This window comes from Chiloscyllium plagiosum, unplaced genomic scaffold (assembly GCF_037043375.1).
Source record: "Chiloscyllium plagiosum isolate Xiang-an unplaced genomic scaffold, Cpla_swu_hap1 HiC_scaffold_2, whole genome shotgun sequence".
NCBI lineage: Eukaryota > Metazoa > Chordata > Chondrichthyes > Orectolobiformes > Hemiscylliidae > Chiloscyllium > Chiloscyllium plagiosum.
In genome coordinates this window covers 69972750-69990800 of record NW_028270140.1, presented here as the reverse complement: position 1 = coordinate 69990800, position 18051 = coordinate 69972750, and the positions used below count along the sequence as shown (strand labels likewise).

The 18051-nt window shown below is 38.8% G+C and overlaps 1 protein-coding gene across 2 annotated transcripts in view; it reads right to left on the bottom strand.

The window, feature by feature from the left end:
- The window catches only part of frmd3 (FERM domain containing 3), a 218879-nt gene that overhangs the window by 145626 nt on the left and 55202 nt on the right, over positions 1-18051 (bottom strand). The window lies entirely within an intron of this gene.

The following is an 18051-nucleotide window of genomic DNA, read 5'->3' as shown; positions in this document are numbered from 1 at the left end:
CTGGGCTAAGATTAAATCATTTGAAAATTGACTGAGGATATGAACGATGAGTTCTATTCAATGGCTGTTCAAATGGCCACAATATTATAACAGTGATTGAACAATTTTGAAAACTTTATAGTTCATACCTTTAGAGGCTAAGTGACAAAATAAATCATGCTTCTGAATGAATTTTATATTGTTTATCCAAAGAGTAAAGCAAAATAAATTAGATACTGGAAATCGGAAAATATTAGAAAAACACATCAGGTTCAGCACTGTTAGTAGATAAAGAAACAAAGTTAACACTTTCAGTTGGTGACCTCTAATCAGGTTGGTTAAAAACAGCTATAAACCAAGTACAGGCCCAGGAAAGAGGGAAGGGAAAAAAGAACAAAAAGGGAGGTCTGTGTTAATGAGATTATAGAAATTTTCAAAGAGTCATGGAGATTGGGAAACCTTCTAAAATGGTGGCTGGGACCAGGATTCATTTGAAACATCCCATTTATGATGATAGATGCAAGGGGGCATGACTCACACCTGACAAAATCACGAATTCAGCATGATGAGTATGAGGAGCTATTGGGGGAGAGTAGAATCCATTTGTTGGCACAGAGGGAAGGAAGGGCCATTAGAAGTGGGGTGGGGAGCATGCATTTGCACAGAAAAGGATGAGGGACCATTGTAGGCTGAAGGGGAAACTAGATTTGGCATGAATGGGGCAGGGGCTATGAATAGGCATAGAGAGTGAAAATTAAATGGTCTAAAATATGAGCAAACACTCATATTTGATGAAGTCACAGAAAACTGAGGCAAGCCCTTTAATTAGACTGCCTTGTTACTCATCAGTGTCAGTGGCTGAGTCTGATCAGCATTGGAGGTCAAGAGGCCAGACAACAGCCCACCCCACTTTCACCCTAAGAATCAAGATCCTACTATTTGGGGAGGTTCCCAAGCAAACTAGGAAATCTAAAGCACAAAACCTTTAAAATGATGATATGAAGGAAAAAGAACAGCAAAGGAACAGATAAAAATAAATCAACAGATAAAAATGGATCAAGAGGGTAACTGGGAATATTAAAAACTCTACTAATATGTGTTGTCCACAAAAATAGCAGGAGGGTTTTTTATCTGAATTTGGTAAACACAATGTTGGGTCCAGGAGGCTGTAAAGGGCCTAATTTAAAGGTGTTTCTCATTAAACTTATATGAAAGGCAGAGGTTGAGAACAAAGTGATCAAAGTAGGAGTGAGCAAAGAATTAACATGGCAGTAGCTTGGGATCATACTCAGGGAATGAACAGAAGGTTTGGTCTTCCTGGTGGAGTGGGGACACATTATTAACAACAAATGGGTATATTAGTTGAAAGAAGTGCAAGAAAGTTGTTGTTACCCCTGAACTGTGGGAAGGGAATTAGTATAAGTACAAGCCTTGCATTTCATGCATTTGCATAAGGAGATCATTTGCAAAAGGGGAAGGAATTTTTGGAGTGAACAAAAAGGTAAACAAGAGTGTCATGGAAGGAATGGTCCTTTGAAAGCTGAAATGGGAAGAGGTACAGGTATACTTGGTGTTGGCATAACTCTGAAGATGAAGGTAATAGTGAAGAATAGTTTCAATGTGGAAACCCATGAAATGAAGTTGAGGCCTGAGATAACCCAATAATGACTCCAAGCATGGACAGGAAGGAGTGAAAGTAGAAACGTAGGTAATAGAGTGGACACTATCAATATCTTTATTATATAGCTCCTATTTGCTGTTGATTCGATGAACACTTTGGCATCATAGATTAAGAACACTACAAATCAACATAACTAAAAAAAGGAATTTAAAAGATTACATTATTGCTTTAAAAATACCTTCATTAACTTCATTTGAAGAAATGTCATATCAGACTCAAATTTTAATTCTGGTTGTCATTCCACAGATAATGCTGAGTTTCTCCAGCACTTTCTGTTCTTCTTCAGATTTCCAGCAGTATTGCTTTTAAATAAAGTCACCTGTTCCTCAGAATCTATGGATGCAATTTTCCTTCTCTAGAGGTGATGGGAAGGACAAATAATTGAGTGAGTTCGCCCTTCTCAATATTTCAGCAATTCAGTGCTGGGCTAGAAGGTTCAATGGGGACCTCTTTGACTCATCAGCAGTTATAGTCCTCAAGTGGTGAAATTGTACATAATTAAGGGCTTCAACTCTCTTCCAACTTGATTCCATGCCTTCCCCAATTGGAAAACCAGGGAGACCTGACCAGTTCTGTCACATTTGGAAATCTGAGGCCAATCGGGTGATAGGGATGAGAGGCAATAGGGGACAGTTCAACTTTTCATATAATCCAGCAAATCTCCCAAAGAATGTGATTATGTGTTGAGCAGAGATTAAGACATTGACTTTACCGTGGCTACCTCATGCATGAGGCATGAAAGACTCCACAGCCCTTGCCTCTCTGACCACCCAATTTCCCTGTCATCCCTACCCTGCAAGGCCCAAAAGAAAAATACTTGTCTTCTCACCATGGGAAGCCCTGAAGACTAGCGTCAAGCAATGACCTCTCGGACCCAGAATTTGCTGACCTCTGATTAGCTGGTGAGGCGGAACCTCAAAGTCAATGCCTGCGACTCATGGAGAAACTCACCTCTCAGCTCTTAGCAAACTGATTGGAGCTTAATCAGGCAAGCTGTCTCATTGGTGGGGGTAGAAAATCATTTGCCAATGAACATAAGTATGTGGTTTTGTGCTGCAAAATCCAATTTCAATCTAAGGAAGCATCGATTCATTATTAAATGTTTCTGCCTTAAACGTATGTGCAAACAACAATGGGAATAATATTGTTCATTAGCTTTCAAAGTTATATTCCAACCAAGCTGATTGGATCCAATAGCCTCCAGGAACTACACACTGTACTTGATCAACACTTCTTACCAACAACCTCAAATTCCTAATATAAAATGTATTTTCATATACAAAATACTGATAACTCAGCACAAGGTGAAAAGCTGACTATCAATTTAAATAGCTGACAATTCACAACGCATAACCACTGTAGTAATCTATTTGCACCTCCTCACACTGTCAATCATAAATTTGTAAAACTCAGCCTGTCAGAAAATCAAGGATTTGACAGTCAAAGAGTACTAGCTATTCTGTGATAAAATGCTGTCCTTGTTTTATAATATATCCATAGAATGCAGCCAAACACCAAACAACAAAGGCATTAAAACCTTCAGATCAGAGAATAAGCCGGTTCTTTGTCAACTCATAAGAGAAGAACTGAATAGAGAAATAGAAGATCCTGCAGATTATAAATTAAGTATGCAAGATGTCAAATTAGATTAACAACCAAGCATTTAACAATCCATTAAATATGTATCACAAGCAAAAAGCTATGATCAGTGCAGCAACAGATGAATATTTCATAGATCTTAGCAACAGCCACCTTTGGCATCGGTCATAATAACATGGAACTAAGAATACGCCTTACCTTAATTGAGCAAGCAAACACATCTTAAAACCATAAGACATAGGAGCTGAAGAAGGCTATTCAGCCCATTTAGTCAGCTCCAACATTCAATAAGATTATGGGTGATCTGATCATTCTCAACTCCGTAGTCCTGTCTTTTGCTATAAGCCTCAAATCTATTGATTAAAAATCTGTCTCAGTCTTGAAGATGCTTAACACAGCCTCAACAAAACCGTGGTAAATAATTCCACAGATTCACTACCCTCTGAGAGACAAAATTCTTCCTCACTTCTGTCTTAGGGGTGACCCCTTGTCCTGAGATTATGTCCTCTGGTCTCACTCTTCCGCAGGGGAATAGCCTTTCCGCATCTACCCTGTCAATCCCCTCAGAATCTTTAATGTGTCAATAAGATCACCTCTCATTCTTCTGTATTCCAACGAACACAGGCCCACCCTACCCAACTTTTCCTCATAAACAGTCCCTTGAAACCTCCTATCAATCTTGTGAACCTTTTATGGACTGCCTCCAATCCTGAATTTCAAACTGCAACTTTTATATTGCTGTAGGCAGAAATATTATATTTCGTTTCTCTTATACCATACAACAGTAAAATTTTAATTTTTAAAAACAGAACTCTATGCAATTTTCTATAAGTTTTGGGGGAAAAAAGTGAATAATTGTTAACCATGCCTGTCTGTTCATGTTTTAAATTATTGAATAACCTGACAGGAGACAAGAAATAAAAATGTTAACCCTACGAGATTTTAAAGAACAGAGCAAGATATTTTCCAAGGGAAAACAGAAAATGATTTAAAACAAATGTAGCATGGAGTGCGGACTGATACACATGGATACATGAAACTAGCTCTCAGTGCAACTATAGTAAAAGTTGAAATGCTCATTTTCAAAAACTTAAGAATGAGGAGGAAGAAAGAAATCCATTATGCTTTACTCATTTAATTTATTGCTGAGGAAAGGTATATTTTGTCCAAACATTTTTGGTCTCTCAGTCATCAGGACATTTCACAAGATTACCAGTTCAAGGGGAAAACCAACATTAATACAGCATAAGTGGGGGGTGCTGATTATGTGGCAAATGGACTTTGACAGAGAGAGGCATTGCCATGGAGACTACTGCCATTACTGCTGATTGACAGTTTTGTTTAAATTTTAAACCAGGCAGATTGTCTTTGATTGTCAGAGCATTACCCTTAGAAATGAAACATCAAACAGCTGTCACCTATTTGTTGAATTGAAACAGGTGCAGTGTGCATACAGATTGTTTCTGTCTTCAAAGAACAGGGCTCTCTGTATTAATATATGCAGCTTCCAGTACAAGCCCAACTAATATTCCTAATTTTGACAGCATGTGTTTTAAACAGCTTTATTAAAGCCAACTTTATTAAGTACTCTGATTGTCAAAAGTAACAATGTGCGTGAGAAAAACTAGGGAATAACACTTATTCTCATGACTCAATTTATGTGGTGAATATCACTCTAGGAATCCTTCACCAAACATTTGTTAGAATGAGCTATTCTCGTGCATAATCTTTGGTCTCAATTCTTATTAGATTACATTATATTTTTGCTTGAAGGATTAGTTGATTTACTTGAAATCTCACTAAAGTCCCAAATTGTAACGTGATGAAAGAAATTGTGTCAATACATAAGTTCAATATGAGCATCATTTCTGTGAACATTTATTTTACGTGGTTTGGTGTACTGCTTGACTAGTTGGTTTTATAAGCACCAATATTTAATGGTACAATGTCCTAGTTTAAATGAAACTGTTAACTTGGAAGAATTTTTAGTTCAAATAGGGCTTATGCAACATGAATCAACAGAATGGGCCCAAACATGTTGTCAAAATACTGATGATTTAAGTATATCAAAACTTTCGAAATTCGTGTAATGATGTGATTTGTCAGGGGTCATGAATTGCCACTAATTGTTGGGCTACTATCAATCGAGTAAAAACTGCAACACAGCAAATTCCCCATAAGACTCAAGAATTTATTGCACTTATTGCTGTAATAATGTGTTAAATCATCTATAGAAAGTTAGCTTTGCATAGGGCCCACTGTTAGTGGCATGGTGTGTTTTCATTGGGCTTCCATTCTGAAAGCAGCCAGCAATTAAATGATCATGGTTTTACACAAGTCACATGAATCTTTCAACCAGGATGTTAAATTTATTTATTGTGAATTCTGGCTGGAAGTTGATACTGATTTATTTAAATTTATTTAGTCTTGCCAAGACTTATACATGTCCCTTTCCCCACAAAAACTAAAAACATGTGTATCCTTTAATTAGTAAGCAGTCAATCGCCAATTTGCTGATTACGCATGCTTTGAATTGCTTTAAAATGTCAATTTCATGTTTAAGATGCATTTAATTCCGGAATTTCATACATTAAAAAAATAATAATCTGAACTTGGGACAGGGATTACCTTTGTCATTTAGAGTCATAGAGATAGACAGCACGGAAACAGACCCTTCAGTCCAACTCGTGCATGCCAACCAGATATCCAATATAAATCTCGTCCCATTTGCCAGCATTTGGCCCACATTCCTCGAAGCCCTTCCTATTCATATACCCATCCAGATACCTTTTAAATATTGTAATTGTATCAATCTCCACTATTTCCTCTGGTAGCTCATTCCAGAGATGCACCACCCTCTACATGAAAACGTTGCCCCTTAGGTCCCTTTTATGTCTTTCCCTTCTTACCTTAAATCTTTGCCCTCTAGTTTTGAACTCCCCCACCCTGGGTAAAATACCTTGTCTATTTACCCTATCCATGTCCTTCATGATTTTATAGACCTCTATAAGGTAGCCCTTTAGCTTCCGACACTCCAGGGAAAATAGCCCCAGCCTGTTCAGCCTCTCCTCAAAGCTCAAACCCTCCAACCCTCCGTGTAATTCTTTTCTGAACTCTTTCAAGTTTCACAACATCCTTCCAGTAGGAGGGAGACCAAAATTACACAAAATACTCTAAAAGTGGCCAAACCATTGTCCTGTACAGCCACAACATGACCTCCCAACTCCTATACTCGATGCTCTGACCAGTAAAGGAAACTAAATGCCTTCTTCACTATCCTATCTACCTAAGACTCCACTTTTAAGGAACAATGAACCTGCAATCCAAGGTGTCTTTGTTCAGCAACACTCCACAGGATCTTGCCATTAAGTGTATAAGTCCTGCTCTGATTTTCTTTTCCAAAGTGCAGCACCTCACATTTATTTAAACTAAACTCCATCTAACACCCCTCAGCCTATTGGCCCATCTGATCAAGATCCCGCTGTAATCTGAGGTAACCTTCTTCGCTATCCACTACACCTCCAATTTTAGTGCCATCTGCAAACTTATTAGCCACACCTTCTATGTTCACAATCACATTTATACAAATGACAAAAAGCAGTGGACCCAGCACCAATCCTTGTGGCACACTGCTGGTCGCAGGCCTCCAGTCTGAAAGGTAGCACTCTGTCCTCTACCTTGGAGCCAGTTCTGTATCCAAATGGCTAGTTCTCTCTGTATTCCATGTGATCTAATCTTGTTATCCAGTCTACCATGAGGAACCTTGTTGAACACCTTACTGAAGTCCATATCGATCACATCCATCGCTCTGCCTTCAATAATCCTCTTCATTACATCTTCAAAAAACTCAATCAAGTTAGTGAGACATGATTTCCCATGCACAAAACCATGTTGACTATCCCTAATCAGTCCTTGCCTTTCCAAATAGGTGTAAATCCTGTCCCTCAGGATTCCCTACAAAACCTTGCTCACCACCGACATCAGGTTCACTAGTCCGTAGTTCCCTGACTTTTCCTTTCCACCATTCTTAAACAGTGGTATCACGTTAGCCAACCTCCAGTCTTCCGGCACTTCACCTGTGGCTATCGATGATACAAATATCTCAAAGGGCTCAGCAATTACTTCCCTAGCTTCCCACAGAATTCAAGGGTACACCTGATCGGGTCCCGGGGATTTAGCCACCTTTGTGTGTTTTAAGACTCCAGCATCTCCTTTTCTGCAATATGGACATTTTTCAGGATGTCACTATTTATTTCTCCACATTCTATATCGTCTATATTCTTCTACACAGTAAACACTGATGCAAAATACTCGTTTAGTATCTTCTCCATCTCCTACGGTTCCACACTTAGGCAGCCTTGCTGATCTTTGAGGGGTCCTTTTCTCTCCCTTGTTACCCTTTTGTCCTTAATGTATTTGTAGAATCTCTTTGGATTCTCCTTAACCCTAATTACCAAAGGTATCTCATGTCCTCTTTTTACCCTCCCGATTTCCCTCTTAAGTATACTTCTACTGCCTTTATACTCTTCTAGGGATTCACTTGATCTCTGCTGACATATGCTTTATTCTTTTTCTTGATCAAAACCTCAACTTCTCTTGTCATCCAGCATTCCCTACACTTACCAGCCTTGCCCTTCACCCTAACAGGAATATACTGTCTCTGGCTTCTCGTTATCTAATTTCTGAAGGCTTCCCATTTTCCTGTCGCCCACCCCCCACCCCCACCTTTTTGTCATTTTGTCATGTTCTATAGCCAAAATGACTTATAACTATACAGTTTTTGCATATAATTTGGTGCTACACTTCGTTTGAAGAATGTCCAAGTTGTGATTTAGTCAGAAGTCACACAACATCAGGTTATAGTCCAACAGGTTTATTTGAAATCACACAAGCTTTTGGAGAGCAGCCCTTTCATCAGCTGCAGTGAGAAAGTAGGGCAATACAGACACAGAGTTTATGGGCAAGGAGATCAAGATCTGAGAAATCAAAAGATCATACAACTGGTGTGAGTGGAGCATCAGATAATAAGTCTCTGCAGGTGACTAAGTGTGTTGACTGTTTGTAAAGCATTTATAAAGGCAATGTTAAAAATCAGACAACACCAGGTTATAGTCCAACAGGTTTATTTGAAAGTACTAGCTTTCAGAGCGCTGCTCCTTCATCAGGCACCTAATGAGGCAGGATCATAAGACACAGAAGCTATAGCAAAAGATCACAGTGCCATGCAATTAAAACGACATATTGAACAAATCTAGATTGCTGTTAAGTCTTTCATCTTTTAGGAAGGGTTGCAGGTTTCGGTTCTTAAAATGTAAATCCTAGAACTATTTTTAAGTCACATTTTCAAGGTAACTTACGGTTTTATTAAAAAAAAATCTCAGCTCAGACAATGTATTAAAGGTATGAGATCAGAGTCCGTCTGTATCCCAACCTTGAGTCAGACTGGTTCTATTTCCAAAGTACAAATTTTTTAAATTGTATATGGATTGATGGCCTACATTGACTGCCTGCAGGCTGTATGCTGTTTGAACAAAAATAGAATGTATCTGCACATATAATTCTGCAAATGTGAGCGACTGTAGTGACCTCCTCAGGATGCAACCAATAGGGTACCCTTCTTTGTCCAGTAATGGGGGAGTCCTGAACTAAGGGTCATAGTTACTGATTAAGGAGAATTCATTTAAAACTGAAATGCAAAGGTATTTCTTCTCCCAGAGAGTAGTGAATGTTTGAAATTCTCCACCCCAGAGAGTTATGGAGATGGTCTTCTTCTGTGCTGCAGAATTCCACCATAGAAACAAAACTATCTAAATGGTATTACCATGTGCATGATTATCATTTTGTTTTGGTTTTCCTTTATTAGATGTGGGCATCACTGGCAAGGTCAGCATTTGTTGCCCATGTTTAATTGCCAAAAGAAACTAATGGATTCCATCTGGTTCAGGTACATTGCTGTTGGAAGGGAGTTCCAGGATTTTGGTTCAACTACAATGAAGGCACAGCAATTATAGTGCCAGGTCAGGATAGTGTTTGCCTTACAGAGGAACTGGTATTTTTATACATTTGTTGCCTTTGTCATTTTAGGTGGCAGAGGTTGCAGGTTTGGAAGAGGCTGTCAAACGAGCCTAAATACATTGCCACAGTGCAATTTGTAAATGGTACACACTGCTACAATAATGCATCACTGCTGCAGAAATGAATGTTTAATGTTGTGGGTAGAATACCAAGGAAGTGGGCGACTTTGTTCTACCTGGTGTCAAGTGTCTTTAGTGTGCTGGAACTCCACTCCTTCAGGTGGGCTCCATCACACTCTTGACTTGAACCCTGTAAGTGATGGATGGACTTTGGCGAGTCATGAAGCAAGTCACTTGCCACAGAGTTCTCAACCTCTGACTTGTAGCTCAGCTTTCATAGCCACAGTATTGATAATATTTTGTTTCCATTCAGTTTCTGGTCCATGTTAACTCCCAAGGTGTTGACCTTGAGGGATTCAAAGGTGGTAATCTTATGTAATGTAAAGGGGTGGTGATTAGATTCTCTCCTGATAAAGATAACCATTGCCTGGCACTAATGTGGTGCAAATAATATTTGCCACTATCAGCCCAAGCTTGAATATTGTCCAGATCTAGCTGCATATTGGTACAGACTGCTTCAGTATCAAAGAACAATCAAGACCTAACTAATCTGCACAAGTTTAGAAAATATTTAAAGCTAACGTTCAATTTCATAGGACTCTATTCTCAACCATTAGTCTTTTTCATGTTTAATTCCTCCTGAAGCTTTCTACTATTACTTTCCAGTTGTGGATCATTCTTAAAGTTGATTGCAAGCACTTGAAACAAACCTTATCATGGTGACAAAATGGTAAAGTGAATGGATTAACACAATGTATAACAATAAAGATATCTCACTTTGTTGTCAATAAATCTTTAATTGAATTCTCTTTGCATTTATAGTTGGAAATAAGAAGAAGCAAATTCACACATTCTGGTGATACAGCTAACATACAAGATAAATGATAATGCTGCGAAGTTGCTAATTTCTCAAAAAAAGGGTCAGGTGCTATTTGTACTTCAGTTTGGGAAGGGACTTTGAATATATAATCTGAATAAAGCATGCTTTAAGAAATAGAACAATATTATCAAAGGTTGGGGAGCTCATCTAACCCTACAAGATAAAGGAATTAAAACATTAAACAGAACCATGCTTTCAAATGACTAATAATAGCTACAGCCAATGACAGATATAAAAAATCTAAAGGAAGAAATGAACAAACAACAGAGACAAGAGGGTCATGAAAGTTTCTTAACTCTTACGTGGTATCTAAACTTATCCCTACCATCACCACAATGTTCCCTTATCCTAATCAGAAGGCAGTTACAAGATGGACAAATTAAATGAGCAGTCAGAAGTCCCTATGCAAAATTTAATACTGGTGGAAAAAATACACTATTTATTCAGATTTAGTTATCTGACACTATTCATACCATAAGACCTTTTGTTTTTATAACAAACATGCTTTTGTGATATGGATCACATGACAGACAACAAATGGAGGCCTTTGGAAACAGATGTTTATTGTGACATTTGAAAAAAAGGCGTGTGTATTTACAAAGAACTATTCTGTGCAGTCCCACTTATCTTTCAGCAATCAGCAAACCCAAACACCAAAGTGGTCAAATCAAGGAAAATTCAGGAGTTCAAACGCACTCTCATTTCAAGTTCATCTCTAAATATAGCAAACAGATAGCTTCTAAGAATGTCAGCCCAACTCTACAGAAAATGTAGCTGAAGTTTTAGAGGTTTAAGGCAATATTCTGAGATAGTAATTCCCTGGTTCAGTTAGTACTTTTGCCATAAAGTCAGATGGTTGGGACTCCAAAACCCACATCAGAATTTGAGCATATCATCTTCATTGAAGCCCTTAGTACAGTAATGAAGGGGCTCCATTCTCAGAAGTGCAATTAATTCTTTGAAGCAGCTCAGGACAAAGTGCTAATTTACTTATTTCATTTTATTTAGGTCTAAATGATCACATAAAAATCATCACTGATATATTTCAGAAGAGTTAGCTTGATACGCAAGTTAAATATTGATTAATTTAAAGTACCTAAAGGAAACATGAAGTGAAAGATGATGACCAACAGAAACATCAAACACATCATAAACTGTGTGATATCTCTATCCACTCCTTCAACAATCCCACAGCCTGAAGCATGATGATTGCCACCAAAAGGATTGACCAAAATGCCTCCAGCATTATCAAGGAACATCATAATGCAATGGTCGAAGTCAGCACTAGTGCACCTGATGTAACAGCAGACAAAACAGGCCCAAAGAAGAAAGCTCCAAACATCGTGAGCCTCAGCAGAGACCAAAAAATGTTAAGTACCTGGGAATCAGGTTCAAGGGACAGAAGAATTCCACTGTGTCCTTTCTGTCCAATTGCACTAGGTTACCAATATCTTCCAACAGGTAGTCCAGGGAAATAATGGCAAATTAGTGACAATTTTGTCTAGCACCTTTAACATGGACAAATATCTGACAATGTTTCATAGGGATGCCATCAAATCAAATTTGGCACAATATTTTACACAATATCAAGACCACAAAAGGAAACAAATGAGTGAACAAATTCTTGATCAAAGATATTGCAAGTGTTGTATTCAGGTCATTATTTCACCCAGGTAAGCTGAGACAAATGTATAAATTGGTAATATTGCAGGCAAAAAAAGAACAGTTTTGGTGTCAGGCAGAACATTCAGCTGGAAATTTCACTCTGAATCAAAAGGAACACCAATATTGCAAATAGTCTTACTCAGCCTCAGATAGTGACCAGACAGAGTGATCAAAATAGTACAAGAGAATAAAGTATAATGTATGGTCAGCTATTTCAAAGACTGCAAACAGACCAACAAGAATAAAGGAGGAATAGTTTAACACTATATAAATCACACAGTATATCATTTGTGACTCTGATCAGGACTGTTGTCATACAACTTAATAAGTTTACAAAGGAGTCAGGGATCAGGTCAAACAATCAATTATTTTCATGCATATGCAAGGAAAACTAGTCTTATCATCAAGAAGTGTCCAACTACTCAGGAGAAGCACGGTGGCTCGGTGGCTCAGTGGTTAGCACTGTTGCATCACAGCACCAGGGTCCCATGTTCGATTCCAGCCTCGGGCGACAGTCTGTGTGGAGTTTGCACATTCTCCCCGTGTCTGCGTGGGTTTCCTCTGGGTGCTCTGGTTTCCTCCCACAGTCCAAAGATGTGCAGGTTAGGTGAATTGGCCCGTAGTGTTAGGTGCATTAGTCAGGGGTAATTGTAGGGGAATGGATCTGGGTGGGTTGCTCTTTGGAGGGTCAGTGTGGACTTGTTGGGCCGAAGGGCCTGTTTCCACACTGTAGGGAATCTAATCTACTCTGCTTTACACCTCCAAGCTTTATACAAAACGTTACAATTCACACACTTCTTTGTCCAGGTATCTTACATTAGCCACTGTTTTCCCAGAGGTGAAGATGTGGTGCTAAAAGCAGACTGAAAGGGGAGGGGTACAGTACGTGCTGAGAGAGAACTATGAGCAATATCAGCTGACAAGGTGAAGAATGGAAGTTGGGTGTTCAGTGGTTTGGCAGGAATTGGGTCAAGGGAGCGGGCAATGGATTTTATGGATAAGATTAGTTCAGAGTGGGCATGATAGGAGAGAAGCTGGAAAAATATGAAAGTTTAGGACATGTGAATTCTGTCAGAAAGTTAAGCTTGGTACTTAAGGACAGAGGAAGGAAATGACAGAGGCAGCTGAACAGGCAGTTTCAACTTTAATGATATAGGAACCCTGAGCTATTTGCACTTGCTGAAAGTGAGAGTGGAAGAGGATGGGGAGATGAGTTTTAAAAGATAGTCTGTAGTGAAGAGAAGTCTGAGGTAATCATTGTATTCCAGATGATTATGGAATACTAGGCAGATTTGAACGAGGACAGCAGGACCCTAAAACAATATACATAGATTACAATTAGAATTCCTACTGTGTGGAAACAGGCCCTTCGGCGCAACAAGTCCACACCGACCCTCCAAAGAGCATCCCACCCAAACCTATTCCCCTTCATTTACCCCCAACTCATGCACCTAACCTATATATCCCTGAAACAATATGGCTAATTTAGCACAGCCAATTCACCTAACCTACACATATTTGGACTGCTGGGAGGAAACCGGAGCACTGAAGGAAACCCACACAGACACAGGAGAATGCACAAACTCCAAACAGACAGTCACCCAAGACTAGAATCGAACCCAACCTAATTGGCAATGACTTTCAAGTCTACGTTTTGGATGTGTGCCATTCAAGCAAACAAAACAGTAATAGAATTAATATGTAGAAAAACATTAAACATGGAGATGCAACTATAATTGAGAAAACAATAGCTGCTGAAATGTTGTAGTAAATAGAAATAAAAAGACCTCACAGTTGGGAATTCGAAAGAGTTTTGTAGGACAGTTTTATTTTTACCTGAAGTGGGCACAGAAGAAAAGAGTTTATAAGAGGAGGGATGTTAATCGGAAGGATATAGGAAATGATTAGCTATTCTGATCATAAGTTTCATAATAGTAAAAGTGATGATGGATGTAGATTCCAGAAGTCCTGGCATCAAACACAGCACCCGTCAGTTTCACTGGGGCAACAGGGTAAATTGCATTGTGTACATCTGTGGCACACAGAGGAACCTGCCTTCACTGAACAGCCAACTTCCATTCCTGGCCTTGTGAGCTGATATTGCTAACAGCTCTCTCTCAGCAGGAACAGTATCACCCTCCTTCTGGTTGGTCTTCAGCACTGTTGGAAAACAGTAGCTAATGTAATATATGTTGTAATGATTTGTACATGTTCTAACTGGGATGTCCAACTGGGATGTTGGATTAAGCTTTTCAGGAGAAGATCAAAAATGCCAATGTCCTACAGAGTGATAGGATACCCTTTTCAAAAGGTAAGGTATCCATTTAGATAGGTTGAAGGATGCTTTGGGAGAGGTCAGCTATTCTTTGGGAGAGGTCAAGTGTCATTTGAGATTGTTAAAAGTAGATGTGAATATGTGTACAGTGGGTAATCTAACTGGAATGTATTTGAGCTGTCAAGCCAATTGAAACTGTCAAGGGAACCACCAAGCAAACTGGAAATGTCAGGCAACCGAAGGATTTAAATCTCCTGACCTTTAAAGTTTTTGAAAGAAAATTAAACAAAATCCATGCTTTCTATTTCACTCTGTCTCCTTACATAAGCTTGATAGTTATCATTTAAAGGTTTGTGCTGTGTGACAGAATTCAAATACTACCATTATCATAGTGGGGTTCCTGTCTGTCACAGTTTGATTGACAGCTCCAAACATTTGTAAAATCCTGGACTGGGACAATGAATACAATTAATTGTTTGCATAAATGATTAATTAGTTAAAGGTATTTGAATATTGTGAATAGATTATTAATAGAGAGTTATTTTTAAAATAATGAATTACTGTACCTTATTTATCTCAGCATAAGCCTGGTGTGATTTGTAACAAATTAATTGAGAAAGCTAATGGTATGTTATCCCTTATCACAAGGAATTGAACATTAAAGGATGTAATGTTTCAGTTACACAGGCATTGGTAAGACCACTTCTCTGTGTGCAGTTTTGTTTCTTTTTTCACTTAAGGAAGGGTGTAAATGCATTAGTGGTAGCTCAAAGGAAGTTTACTTGATCGATATCTGGAATGAGTGAGTTGTTTATTAAGATATGTTCGATAGGCTGGGTTTGTTTCCACTAGAGTTCAGAAGAGTAAGGGATAATTTGATTGACGTGTAGAAGATCCTGAATGATATTGAGAAGGTGAATGTGGAAAGGATATTTCCTTTATGTGTGTCAGTCCCAGAACTACAAGGCACTGTTTTAAAATTAGAGATCATCCTTTGAGGTAAGACATGGTCATTTATTTTTCACTCAGAGGGATATATGACCTTGTAACTCTCTCCCTCATGGTGGTGGAGGCAGGGTCATTGAATATTTCTAAGACAAACATAGATAGATTCTTTTCGGCATGGAAATCGAGGATTGTTGGGGGGGGAAGGGGAACATGTTAAATTCAAACATAGTTCAGCCATGAAACTAATGAATGGCTCAGGGGGACAAATGATCTATTTTTGTCCTTTTTTTGTATGTTTGTATCTGACTGTCAATCAGCATTAACGGGTGCATAAAAATCTTCTGGTAAGAACTAATCATAGCAAAGAAAATGTTCCGATGTGTTCAGGTGCCTATTAAAAATTATTCAGCTAGTAAAAGGATGTTCATAAAATTATGGATACCAGAATAATTAGTATAAATTAGCATACTTCTATTGAGTATTTTGTTTTCTTTACCAGAGGAGCCTTGTGTCCTTTGTAGAAAAACTCTGCCAAAATTCATTTGTTCTTGGCTACAGAGTCAATAAAGTGTGGTGTAGGAAAAAGCACAGCAGGTCAGTCAGCATTTGAGGAGCAAGAGAGTTGATATTTCAGACTTAACCCTTCATCAGGACTTGAAGGGGGAGGATTGAAAGGAGAAATTGGTTAGGGTGAGGACCAGTTCCACCAATCAAATGAGAGTATCCATGGAGGGGGACTGGGTGAGTCAGCGGGAGAGGAAGAAATGGAGGGTTTTTAGGCCTTCTTTATGAAGGATACAGATGTAGAGGGACTGGATGTCCATGGCAAAGATGAGGTGTTGGGAGCCAGAGAATTGGAAGTCATGGAGGAGGTGGAGGGCATGGGTGGTGTCTTGAACTTATGTGACGAATCTCTGAACCAAGTGGGAGAGGATGGAGTCAAGATAAGCAGAGATGAGTTTGGTAGGGCAGGAGCAGGTGAAGATAATCGGTCAGGTTTGGGGATTTTGGTAAGTGATAGAACCAGGTGGTGCAGGATTGGAGAACTATGAGGTTGGAGGCTGAGGATGGGAGATCAGCTGAGGTGATGATTCCTGAAGAAGGGCTTATGCCCGAAACGTCGATTCTCCTGTTCCCTGGATGCTGCCTGACCTGCTGCGCTTTTCCAGCAACACATTTTCAGCTCTGATCTCCAGCATCTGCAGACCTCACTCTCTCCTCATAGCTTTTATTTATATCAACTTTAAAGTTGCTGATTACAAGATCAAATAAATTAGATTCCTTTTGACTCTTCTTCAACTGAACAGACATGTCTAACAAAACATAAGCTATCACCATGGTTATTTATGAAACTGAAATTACTTTGGATTCTGTGCACTCCAGATATGAGGATTGAGGGGCTAGAGAAAAAGATTCTACTTTTTATGCAAAAAGAATATAAAAATTAATTTCACACTTTCTGTACTTTGAATTGTCCTTTAGGTATTTGCAGCAGAAATTGTGTGGAGGCTTAAAAAGTATAATAATTCATTACATTCTTAACTGGGCAAGCAGACTTTTTTTATTTAAGTGCTGGTACAGAATTTACATGAAGAGATTTCTTAAAGTGCACTGTGATATGAAAAAGTAATACTTACAAGATTGGAATTTTACTGCAACAAAACACAAGAGAGTATGCACATTTTAAGAGCTTATACTGATTAGACTCAAGCTGTTAGTGAATGATAAAGTACTGAATGTGACAGTTCTCACATAGAATGAATAATATTATGATAGAAACAAGCAGGATAACAGAAAGCTGACAGCATTATAAACCAAGGAAATCAAGCCTACAGAATTTCAACAGAACCTATGACTGAATTGTTGGCATTACAACTTATAGTGAAAACACAAAAGGCATCTTATGTTGATAGACACCGCAAAAAAAGTTGGGAAGGTGCAGAGTTCTCCAAAAATTCCAGGACTTGATGAGACAGGTTAATTGCTGACTCTGTTATTATGCCTATTTCCCTTCCTTCTTTACTACTTGCTATTCCTGCTAATCCATACTCCGCTTGTGACATCTACTATTCCTTGGATTTGCACTTAACTCCAGTTGCAGGTATTATTTAACTCACTGGGAGGTTCTCACCTCCAAATGACTGTCCTTCACTTGCTAATAGCTGCAAATTAATTAATATGGGTTTGTAAATGTACCACCATGACATCACCTATCCTCACAGTAACTGCTGCTTTATTTCCTTTAGCTAATTCCTTACTTTGATTACAAACAAGCTAACACGCCACAGAAGTCTTGAGTTCCCTGAAGAAGTTACAGTCTTACAATCATCCAAGTTTGAAAATTACACAAACTTTGATGGGAGGGTGAACTGTGAGGAAGATGCAGAAATACTTCACTGTGATTTGGGCAAGCTGAGAGAGTGACTGGGCAAATGCTTGCAGCATAATGTGGATTATTGTGAGGATATCCTCTTTGTTAGCAAAAACAGGAAGATAGATTATTATCTAAATGGTAATAAATCAGGAAAGGTGGAGGTGCAATGAGACCTGAGTGTCCTTGTACACCAATCACTGAAAGTAAGTATGCAGGTGCAGCAGGTAAAGAATAAGGCAAATTGTAGCTGGTCTTCATAGTGAGAGGATTTGAGTACAGAAGCAGGGGTGTCTTGCTGCAATTGAACTGGGCCTTGTTGACACTTCGAACACTGTGTGTAGTTTTACGTCATTACCTGAGGAAGGATGTTCTGGTTATGGTAGGAGAGCAACGAAGGCTTATCAGACTGATTTCTGGGATGGCAGGATGGATGAACGAGGAGACACTGGAATCAGTTATGAATTGAATTTTTAAGAATAAAGAGGGAATCTTGTGGAAACCTATTAAATTCAAAGA